The 12,435-nt window shown below is 42.8% G+C and overlaps 1 long non-coding RNA gene across 1 annotated transcript; it reads right to left on the bottom strand.

Annotated features, from left to right (window-relative positions):
- Nucleotides 1–5,562: 5,562 nt before the first annotated feature.
- Nucleotides 5,563–12,406, bottom strand: LOC115069609. The gene is made up of 3 exons (XR_003848859.1): nt 12,234–12,406; nt 11,900–12,126; nt 5,563–7,133 (listed from the first exon to the last, which is right to left on the bottom strand). It is a non-coding gene; the product is annotated as an uncharacterized LOC115069609 (long non-coding RNA).
- Nucleotides 12,407–12,435: the final 29 nt, after the last annotated feature.

The raw sequence follows: 12,435 nt of genomic DNA, 5'->3' as shown, positions 1-12,435 counted from the left end.
AGAGCAGGAAATTAAAGGAGTAATAATTGGAAAAGAAGAGATCAAACTATCTTTTTTTTGCAGATGATATATCTGAGACGCCAAAAATTCCACTCGAAAACTCCTAGAAATTATTAAATGTTCAGTTCAAGTGTCAGGTTACAAAATTAACCTACAAAAGTCTATAGCCTTTATATATAACAATAACAAGCAATCAGAGAGAGAACACATGGAAACACTCCTGTTCACAAAAGTGGCAGGAAAAAAATGACCATCCTACCAAGAGTCATATATAGATTCAATGCAATGCCAATTAGAATTCCCATGGCATTTTTCACAGAATTGGAAAAAACCATCCTAAGATTCATATGGAAGCACAAAAGAACTCGGATAGCCAAAACAACCCAAAAGCACTAAGAGCAACACCAGGGGGAATCACTATACCAGATTTTAAGCTGTATTACAGAGCTATAGTCATAAAAACAACATGGTACTGGCACAAAAATAGACCCGTAGAACAATGGAACAAAATTGAAGACCCAAATATGATTGAATACAATTTCAGCCACCTGATATTTGACAAAGAGGCCAAAAATAGTCACTGGAGGAAAGACAGCATGTTCAGCAAATGGTGCTGGCAAAACTGGATCTCCACCTGTAGAAGAATGAAACTAAACCCCTATCTTTCACCCTGCACAAAAGTCAATTCCAAAAGGATCAAAGACCTCAGTGTAAAGCCTGAAACTGTGAAAATGTTAGAAGAAAACATTGGCAAAAACCTACAAGACATAGGTTTAGGAAAGTATTTTCTAAACCAGACATCAATTGCTCAGGAAACAAGGGCAAGAATTAACAAATGGGACCTCATTAAACTTAAAAAAGCTTCTGTACTATAAAGCTTCTGTACATCAAAAGCAGCAACTAAGGAAGTGAAGAGAAAACCCACAGAATGGGAGAAAATCTTCACCAGCAACACATCCAACAGAGATTTAGTATCCAGAATATATAACGAACTCAAAAAACAGAGAATCAAGACAAGAAGCAACCCAATTAAAAGATAGACTAAGGAGTTGAACAGAGAGTTCTCAAAAGAAGAAGTAAAGATGGCTATGAAACATCTTAAAAGATGTTCAACATCACTAATAATCGGAGAAATGCAAATTAAAGCCACTTTAAGATTTCATCTTACCCCAGACTGGTTAAGATCAAGAGAACAAATGATATCAAATGTTGGAGAGGGTGTGGGGAGAGGGGAACACTCATCCACTGCTGGTGGGGCTGCAGACTTGTTCAACCCTCCGGAAAGCAGTGTGGAGAACCCTTAAAAAACTACAAATGAACCTACCATTTGACCCAGTTATACCACTCCTTGGCATATACCCAAAGAACTCGTCCTATTGCAGAGACACTTGTACATCCATGTTTGTTGCTGCTCTTTTCACAATAGCTAAGAGATGGAAGCAACCTAAGTGTCCCTCAATTGATGAGTGGATAATGAAAATGTGGTTCATTTATATGATGGAGATTTACTCAGCAATAAAGAAAGATGAAGTCATGAAATTTGCAGGTAAATGGATGGAACTAGAAACTGTTATACTAAGTGAAGTAACACAGATTCAGAAAAAAAAATCAACGTATGTTCTCCCTCGTGTGTGGATCCTAGAATAAAACCGTGATAAGTGAGTATGTATCGAGACATAACTACAGGAACCAGAATAATGGAAAGGAAACAGGGAGGTAAAGGAAAAGAAAGAACCTGAAAGAGAAGAACAGTAGGAAACAGGCCTTAATAAGGGAGATATGGACAAAAGTTCGGTTAGTTTAATGGAGGGAGGAGGGAAGGGTATACAAGGAACCTAGGGGATAAGGGGAAAGAAGGAACTTGAGAGGTAGGATTGTAGGAGAAGGGTATAAGGGAGAAAGGGGGGGAAATAGGGGCACCCTAAGTGGGAAAAGTATGATGGAGGGTGAGACAATGCGAGTGATAAATAATGCCTAGCTAGTTTTGAAAACTAGAGGGAACCATATTACTCCTACAACCTATTGACAAATTATACATCATAGCAGATCAAGAAATATATGTCTAGGTAAAGTTTATCTGAAAACAATTGGTCTTTGCCTAAGATTTATCTACATGACACATAGTAATTAAAAGTACCAGACTGGTGCAACTAACCTTGGATGTTTAACAGACATACTTTGAGGCCCATACTAATTTGGTCAGAGGGACATAAAGGACAGTTTTTGCTCTTTGTCCTCCTAGGTCGACTAGTTCCAGGGGACTATGAGCATCTCTCAAAATGTCCTGTAATTGTGGTGGGTCATCTGTCCTCTTCATCAAGGAGGCCAAGGAGACCCCACCAGATGAACTTGAACCAGTGTCCAGTCTACAAAGAGGAGGGTCATCCCAGAGGAACCATTTCCTCCATGCTTCCAAGCGAAGTCAACCATGGTCGAGCAGGACCTTTGACTTATCTTCACATAGGCAGAACTGGTAAAAGGAGCCAGGGGTTCCTTCCAAGCCCATGTGACCCCTGAGGAACAGATCCTCAAATGCCTAGAGTCAGTTTATCTGGACCATCTGTATGACCTTAAACACCCAAAAGGGAAGTATAACCAAAGTTAAAAGGGGCCAACATAATTTCTTAAGGGTCCATATGTATAGCTAAAGGCTACGTAGCAAGCAACAATGCCAGACAGGTGATACCTTCTTTTGAGTTGTTGGCCAGAGTGGCCAAAGGGACTCTGGGAAAATGAACAGCCGACTCCAATCTTATACAAAGGAATATTGATAACTGATTACTGCTAGATGAGGAACAGTTGACCCTCCTAAACAAAGACCTCTAGATAGGCTGAGTAGATTCACCAGAAGGGCAAGTAGTGGGGAATGGCTGGGGGTGATGACAACACAGCAGACAGTAGCAGGGATATCAGAGTATAAGGGCTCTAGTGGGGGAGGGAGGCTATGGCAGGGTGCTATCTGGGAATTGGGTATAAATAATAATAATAATACTTCATAGCATAAAAATTTGCTCCTTCGTAATTAGTAGATGTGAAAAACATTACCATTGAAATCTACCTGATGACTCTATATCCATGCTCAGACGCCAAGGAGCTCAGAAAGTAACCAACTGTGACTAGTAATAATCAGATATATAGAGATTAGAAATGCATGTGCATCTTAGTGTCAATTGTATTAAAAATGAATCTATCTGTATGAAACTGTGTATTTTAATAACGAAATGGAGATCTTTTTTAAGGTTAAAACCTCATTTAATTTTAGGTCTTATAGGGTTTATACTGAGTACAATATTGTATAACTGTATTAATTCAACTGTAAACCTAAAAATTACAGCCAATTTTGAAAGAGATGCAGCTTAGCTCTGGAAATTGTTTATGACTATGTCAATGCTATTGTAATGAAATGCCTCTTCTAATTATATGGTTATTAAATAAATAATTTAAAAAATAATAAACTATGCTTATTTAGTGCTAGAATGTTTGTATGCATTCCTCACCCTTATATCTAAACAACACTCCTCATAAAACCACCTTATGGGCTGGAGAGATGGCTTAGAGATTAAGAGCACTGACTGCTCTTACAAAGGACCAGGGTTCAATTCCCAGCACCCACATGGAGGCTAACAACTGTCTGTAACTCCAGTTTCAGGGGATCTGATGCCCTCTTCTGACTTTCTTGGGCATTGCATGACATAGATGCACTTACATACATGCAGGCAATACACTCATACACATAAAATAAAAATAAAATATTTTTTAAAATCTTACAATTTTATTTACAAAAGAAAATTCTCTAGATAAAAAAAAAATAGGGACTGGCAAGATGGCTTAGTGGGTAAAGGTACTTGCCACCAGTATGATGATGTGAGTTTGATTCCCGGACGCCACATGGTGGAGTGAGAGAACTGATGCCTGCCAGTTGTCCTCTGACCTCCACACCTACTCCACACCCCACCACACACACACACACACAGAGTGTAAGAGAGAGAGAGAGAGAGAGAGAGAGAGAGAGAGAGAGAGAGAGAACTGATGAGATGGCCCAGCAGGTAAAGGCTTGTTCTTCAAGCCTAATGACCTGAGCTTGATCCCCAGGACCGACATGATAGAAGGAGAGCATTGATGTTACCCTCTATAACCCGGAAGTTCCCCTGACCCTGTAATGACAAGCTGTGGTCCCACCTCCTTCTCATGCTCTGCAGAAGGAGTCAAGCCCGTTACCTTTTCCATCCAATCAGTTGACCTTAGCTCCATGAAGGGGAGGGGCTATGGATATATATGCTGGTAAAACCATGAAACCAGTCTCTCACCATTTTGTACGGCTGTTGGGAAGCTACAGGATTTATGTTTGGGTGTGGAATTTCGAGCACCGCCATGAATAGGGTAGTCACCATTTTTGGAATAGAGCTCAGAGACTGTGGGTGGGATGGCACACACCTCAAATATGGGAAAGAAAAGCCCATGCGAATCTGTGTCTTTGTAACTCACCCCCTTTTCTGGACATCATATAAACTATGCAAAACCCAAATAGAATGTATTATGTCAGTTTTGTTGCATCAGGACCGCTAGACCCTGAGTGAGGGCAGGTCTCCTAGTGGGGAGGGGAAAATTTAGTGACACATCCTCTGCTGGCATTAAAGGTGTGTGCCACTATACACAGCCATTTTTTGTTTTCTTGAGACAGGGTCTCATGCAGCCAAGGGTGGCCTTGAATCCCTAATCTGCCTCCATCTCTCAGCCACTCTCAAGCACTGAGATTACAGGCATGAGCCACCAAGTCTAGCTCTTTAATATTTACCATTAAAGGAGAAAGGATCCTCTTCAAATCCAAACAAGATACAATCTCCTTTCTTTTTTGCATCTTCTAGCATATGTAGATTTCTCACTGATGTGGTACATCTTATCTTTTTTTTTTTAAATGATGAGTTTTATGGGTGAATATTCTCACCAGAAGGAGTCTTCATACATGTGTTTGTTCATGAAGCCTTAACATCTGAACTTCATATTTTAATTTATTAAGGAAACACGTAGATATAGTAGTGCATGCCTGTAACCTGAGCATTTGGGAGGTGGAGATAGGAGATCAGGAGTTCAAGATCATTCTCAGATACATATTGAGTTCAAAGCCAGCTGGGCTAAAGGAGACTGTGTCTCAAGCAAAACAAGACAAAATAAACAGAAAGAAAAGAAACATAAAGGATTCATTTCTCTTCAACTATGGGGCATATTAGTCTCTAAATCCTGGATGCCTCCAAATCAGGGCAGAGGAACTTGCTGCTGTCTACCACATACATGTTTCCTGCAGACCTGTCAGGCCATGTGAATAACTTTCTTACCAGATTTACCTGGGGAGTTGGTTACAAGAGTATTCACAAGCTCCCTTCAAACTCAGAATCTTTGGGCCCGGACTGCTAAGCTCTATTTCTAAATAACCTTGTAGATGATAATGGTGTCCTCTGAAGGTTGTGAATCCCGGGCTAAATTCTTACCTTCTTGTAAGAGAGAAGAAAAAAGAAAAGAGAGCCCTACCGAATTGCCCAACCCTCCCCAAACAAACCCACGATCCTGAGAGTCTGTCCTTTATTGTCTCTGTGTCTTTGTTTCTTGTACATTCTTCCACCAGTAATTTATTTATTATTATTTTGCGATAGGCTCTTGCCTGGCCTCTGACTCATGGTAAATCTTCTTCCTGAGGCCCCAAGTGCTGGGAATACAGACATGAGCCACCATACCTGGCTTTACTTTTTGAAAAGTTGAAATTAGCAGACAGTGGGAAGCTATATTCACTCAATTTACATTCTTCTACTGACATGTTTCTGCAGCTGCTTTTCCACTAGTCCATACTATTGCCCATTGCTGTAGTCATTGACCCATCTTACTCATTTCTTGTTGGATGAATTTTTAAAAGAAATGTCAGATCCCAGAGTGGTCAGTTTGGGATATCAGTGACTTGAAGGACAGTAACTCACAGGACAGTAGATCTTGTGGTTGGATGAAAACAATAAGAGGTTGCCTCCTCTTATTGGATAGAATTCCTGACTGTATGCTGAGGGTGTAGCTGAAAGGCAGAGCCTAGACTCTGCATACTGGAGGGCCCGGGACTATAAATTAAAAAAAAATTAAATGTATCAGTAGTTTCTTAGCCTTTGAAGGACACTTTGAATGCATTTGTTTGTTGTTTGTTTTGAGCTAGATATCATGGAGCCCAGGCTGGCCTTGAACGCACTATGTAGCCAAGGATGTATCTTGAATTCCTCATCCTGCCTCCACCTCCCAAGTGCTGGAATTGTGTGAGTGGTACTCATGTCTGTATTCCCAGCACTTGGGGCCTCAGGAAGAAGGTTTACCATGAGTCAGAGGCCAGGCAAGAGCTTATCTCAAAATTATATATATATATCTCCACAATTCCAGCACTTGGGAATATATCACTATGTATATCACTATACCCTGTTCCAGTGCATTTCTTGCTAGCTGTGGACAAATTCATCAGTGTTGTAGCTACTGGTCTTAACTCATCTGAATAGGAGCTTTTGTTTTATTACCAGAAGAAGGAAGGGTGTTTGGAACCATGGGGAAGATCTGTGAAGCTGATGGCAGCAATAACTCTCCTCTTGTCTGTAGTGGAGTGTTAGTTACTCTTCTTATTGGCCTACCAAATACCCTACCAAAGCAACTCAAGGAAGGAAGAAGAGTTCGCTTGACTCATGGTTTGAGGTTGTCCATCATAACAGGTAAAGCATGACGGCAGGAGAGTGAGGTGCCTGGTTACATTGCATCTGCAGTCAGAAAACAGAGAGATGAATGCTGGTGCTCAGATGGCTTGCTCCTTTGTCCCTTCATACTTAGTCTGAAACCTTAATTCAAGGGCTGGCACTGCCCACATTCAGGGTGAGTCTTCCCTCCTCATTTATACCTCTCTGGAAATACTCTCAGATACACCCGGAGATGTGACGTCTATGTGATTTTAAGTTCAGGCAAGTTGATTAGCTGCCGCATGGAGAGATGAGTTGGAGATAGGTTTTCTGGCTTCCTGGTCAACAGCTGGGCTCAGAGTCAGATCACATGGTCTTGCATTCCATCTGCTCCTGGTGGTTTGCCTTTGGATATGACATTCTGCCTCTTGGCCTGCTTTTCACCTGTAAAATGAAGGTAAAGACAACATCTATGGTTAGATCATAGATCTGCCCCTTTAAGAGACTGGGCAGCCTGGGGGAGATCAAGCCACATTTCCCTGTAGCTCAGGTCCCTATTCCTCTGCAGGTATAGCAGCAATGCCCTGACTAGGGGTTCTACTTTGCTTTCTGTTGCTGTGATAAACATCATGACCAAAAAAAAAAAAAACAACGTGGGGAGGAAAGGGTTTATTTCATCTTACAGCTCACAGTCCAGCATTGAGGGAAGTCTGAGTAGGAATTCAAGCAGGAACCTGGAGGCAAGAACTGAAGTAGAGACACAGAGGAATACTGTTTACTAGCTGGCTTCCTTTGGATTGTTCAGATACTTTCTTATACAGCCCAGGCCCACTTGCCTAAGGATGGCAATGTCCACAGTGGACTGGGTCCTCCCACATCAATCAACATGCCCATAGGCCAATTAGAGGCAATTCTTAATTGAGGTTCTCTCTTCCCAGGTGACACTAGTTTGTGTTAAGTTGACGAAAACAACCAGCACACAAGAGTCCCTCTCTCCATTTTTACCTCTACAGGCAAGTGCAACCCTGCTGCCCGGCCCAAAGCAACCATGGCATTTAAATTATGGCCTTGCTTCTTATTGAGTGCCTCCAAACTGTGATGCCTAGGTAAAAGCCATATATTGTCTTGAGGAACCCACCCCCTTGGGAAACCTGTGACAGTAAGGAATTTCTTTTGTTCCCTGCCCTCTTCCTTCACTTGAGATCTGGAATTGAGCCTCTACTGTGGTGGCCGGAGGTTTTTAAAATTTTTATATCTATGAGTGTTTTGCCTGCATGTATGTAAGAGTACTATGTGCATGCCTGGTGCCCTTGGAGACCAGAAGAAGGCGTTGGATCCCCTGGAACTGGAATTACAGATAATTGTTAGTCTCCACGTGGGTGCTGGGAACCAAACCAGGGTCCTCTGCAAAAGCAGCCAGTTCTCTTAATCACTGAGCTACCTGTCCAGCCTCAGTGGCCAGAGTTATTAAAGGACCTGTTTACCTGGACTATGCCTCAATGTCTGTTTATATCAATCCAGCCTCTTCTATAACATCTTTGTGTCTCTTTCTACAACATCTACTTTGTGTCATTGGAAAGGAAGTGTATGTCCCTAATATGTAACTCAATTAACTTCACTTGCTAAAATATAATTACATTCCTTAATATGTGCCCTTAAGCGTATGTAAAATTACATCTGTGACTGCAGCATTATTTGGATAAACAAGACAGAAACAAGGTAGCTGGGAGATGTGGTTTATGCCTGTAATTCCAGTACTTGGAAAGCAGGAAGTTCATGAGTTTGAGGCTAGCCTGGGCTACATGGGGAGGCCTTGTCTCAGCAAACCAAAGAGGAGAGAGGGTGGGAGGAGAAGAAGGAAAGAGAGAAGAAAAATGAAATGATTTTTAAAGATTTCTTTTTTTTTTTTGTTTGTTTGACCATGTCTGGCTTCACTTGGAAGCATGAATGAGATGTTTCCTCTAAGTTGAAGATTTATTTTTTTAAGTGTGTCTGTGTATGACATGTGTGTGGGGGTACCCACAAAAGCCAGAAGAAGGTGTTGGATCCCCTGGACTTGAAGTTACAGTTATGCACTGCCTGATGTGGGTGCTGGGAACTGAACTCAAGTCCTCTGTAAGAGCAGCAAGGAATCTGAACCACGGAGTCATCTCTTTAGCCCCTAAATGATTTCTATTTTAAAATATTTATTTATTTTATTTTATGTGTGTATTGCCTGCACATATGTAAGTGCACCCATGTCATATAATGCCCAAGGAGGGCAGAAGAGGCCCCCTGGAACAGGAGTTACAGATGGTTGTTAGCCACCATGTGGGTGCTGGGTTTCAAACCTGGGTCCTTTGCAAGAATAGCCAGTGCTCTTAACTGCTGAGCCATCTTTCCAGTCCCTATTTTTATTTTTAATTATGTATACTTTGTGTGTGTCTGTGTGTGAGTGTGTGCATATGAGTGCAGGTAACTGCGGAGGCCAGAAGAGGGTATTGGATCCCTGGACCTGGAGTAACAGGCAGTTGTGAACCACTTGATGTGGGTGCTGGCAACTGAACTCAAGTCCTTTGGAAGAGCAGTACTGGTCTTTAATGGCTGAGCCATCTCTTCAGTCCACTATAAATGATTCTTAACAGAGAATCTAGTCTAGAAGGAACACAGAGAGACACAATAGAAAGCAATCCTGAAAGTTCTTCAGAGAAACATCTTTTTTTGCCATGTGGGGGATTGAACCCAGGGCTTCGTGCATGCAAAGAAGTGCTCTAGCATCGAGTTAAATCCCCAGTCCTCTGCCCAGGTATTTATATGTTTAGTGTGTCCACATCCATTGGGTCTCATTCAACACAAATACCAAAGTGATCAGAGATGCCTTTCCCAACCACCCATTTAAGAAGTAGTTGCTTGTGGGGCTGGAGACCCTTTTCTGCCTTCCTTGGACACCCACACAGACATATTCACTCAGATTCACAGACACACACACACACACACACACACACACACACACACACACATATATTTTGTCTTTTTGAGTCAGGGTCTCTCTGTAGCCCCAGCTGTCTTGGAACTCACTATGAAGACCAGGCTGGCCTCGAACTCACAAAGATCCTCCTGCCTCTGCCTCCCAAGTGCTGGTATTAAAGGTGTGTGCCACCACGCCCAGCTGAGACATATTTTTTTTTGGAAAAATAGAAAAGAGCTGGGCATGGTGGCGAAAGGGTCTGTTAATCTGTAGCTGTGTATTCTCCATCACATCACAGTACAGGTGTTCTGCCACTTATAATGGGATTATGTCCTGATAAACCCAGCATATATTTAAAATATCTAGAATTTTTATCTGGGTGTAATAATGTAATAAAAAATTTTAAATAAAGAATTTTTTTTGGTCTTTTGAGACAGGATCTCCCTGTAGCCCCAGCTGTCCTGGAACTCACTATGTAGACCAGGCTGGCCTTGAACTCACAGAGAACTGCTTGCCTCTGCTTCCCAAGTGCTGGGATTAAAGGCATGTGCCACCACACCCGGCTTGTTATTAACCTTCTTAAACTATCAACAACTCTGTGTCTTTTGAACAAAAATGGTTTGTAGTATTATCTTATGGTTTTTATTAATCCCAGTAGTTATGAGTGGTGGTGCATGCTTTTAATCCCAGCACAAGGGAAGCAGAGGCTTCCTCTGTGAAATCAAGGTCAGCCTAGTCTACAGAGAGAGTTCCAGGCTAACTTGGGGCTATAGGGAGACCCTGTCTCAAAACAACAACCACAAAGTTTTTAATTAGGGACTGGAGAAATAGTTTAGGGGTTAAAAGCATGTACCTGCTCTTGCAGAGATCCTGAGTTTGGTTTCCAGCATTCATATTGGGTGGCTCTCAACCTCCTGCAGACATAGTTCCAGAGGTTCTTACTCCCACTTCTGGCCTTGGAGGGCACTCACACTCACCCATGAACATCTTCCCCCATACTCAAACATAAATTATAAAAATAAATCTTTTAAAACATTTTTAATTACAAATAAAAAATTTAAATTATTCGTAGTATGTGTACAAGAGTGTGGTGGGCAGGTGTGTGCCACAGTGCATATGTGGAGGTCATAGAACACCTTTTAGGAGTTGGTTTTCTTTTTCCTTCATGGACTCCAGTGATTCAACTCAGGTTGTCAGTTTATGCAGCAAGTGTTTTTATGGTCCCAGCCATTTTGCTGGCCCTAAGTTATTATTACTATTTTATAATTTTTTATGTGTATATGTGTATGCCTGAGTGTATGTACACTGTGTGTATCCAAGTGCCCACAGAAGCCAGAAGAGGGTGTCAGATTCCCCTGGAACTGGAGTTACAGGTGGTTCTGAGCCATGAGGCATCATGTAGATGTTAGGAACCAGATCTGGGTCTTCCTCAACAGTGCTCTTAATCACTGACCCAGCTCTCTAGCCACTATTTATTATATTGTTATTATTATAATTATTATTATTATTTTGAAACAGAGTTTCATTTAGCTCACTGGGGTCAAACTCCCTTGCTATGTAGTCACCAGTAGTCTTGAACTTCTGGTCCTCCTGCCTCCACCTCCAAAGGTTACAAGTGTGTGCCACTACAACAGGCTTTATGCAGTGCTAGGGTTCCAACACAGGGCTTTGTGTGCATGCTAGGCAAGTACTGTACCAACTGATCTAGATCTCCATCCCTAAGTTATTTTCATAGGTTTGCATACCAAGTGTGAGTTTCATCATGGCATCTTTGTCCAGGAGTCCTTATACTGTGCTCTCATCTATTCCCCTCCCTCTGACTGCTTCCCTTTCTTTCCTCCATTAGTCCTTATTTCTGCTTTCTTCTCACATGTGTTCCAGCATTCTATTTCCCATCTCTTTTAAGATCTCCTCCTCCCTGCTCATGATCCCCTTTCTAGTTTCATGATCTACAAATATTCTATATAAACACACTGGTATGGGTGGAGCATGGTGCACGATTTTAATCCCAGTACTTGGGAGGTACAGGCGGGGTGGGTCTCTGTGAGTTTGAGGTCAGCCTGTCCCACATGATGAGTTCTAGGCCAGCTGAGGCTATAGGAAGACCCTAAGACCCTGTTTCAAAAACACCAAAAAAAAAAAAAAGTGTTAATCTCTGTATTGTTCCAATTTTTAATATATGTTCTGCCAAAGTAAACACTAGATTAATCTCTTCATCTGGTATAGGGTCCCCAGTGCCCCTGTTGCCAGGCATTATAAAAACCTTTGTTCCTGTTGGTCTCAGGCAGAGAATCTTCAACGGTCTTTCTTGGCTGGCACTATGCCTTCCAGGGCATTCGAGCTCTCTATAATGAGGCGCACACCAGGCACTCAAACTGCTTCTGGAAAGCACCCCTCAGGAGCCATAGCGGCAACATAAAGGGAGCAGCGGAGTGGGAGCGGCTGGGATCTGGGCTCTAGTCAGCGCTCTCGGTACTGTCCCGCCGGAGCCTGCGTTCGGGCCGAGGAAGCGGAGAAGCTCCTGTTGTGCCTGGCCGCCTCAATCCGGGTTCCGCCCCGCCTCCCCGTTCTCCATGCTCCGCCCCTGCTCCGCCCACCTCGCTCTCCCGCCTCTATCCAGCTGCCACTTCCCGTGAAGCCGGCTCTTCTCGCGGACTCTCAGTGCCGCGAGCTCCGATCCGCCCTATTCCGCTGTCGCTCCAGTTCTGCTCTCCCCGGCGCAGCTTTCTCGCTGCCACGCCCCGCCCTCTCTCCGGCAGCCGTGCCCCGCCCCGCTTGACAGGCCACGCCCCCACGGGT

Source organism: Nannospalax galili, unplaced genomic scaffold (assembly GCF_000622305.1).
Source record: "Nannospalax galili isolate Female #2095 unplaced genomic scaffold, S.galili_v1.0 scaffold3591, whole genome shotgun sequence".
Classification (NCBI taxonomy): Eukaryota; Metazoa; Chordata; class Mammalia; order Rodentia; family Spalacidae; genus Nannospalax; species Nannospalax galili.
The sequence above is the reverse complement of the archived record's forward strand: the minus strand, read 5'-3'. Positions and strand labels throughout refer to the sequence as shown.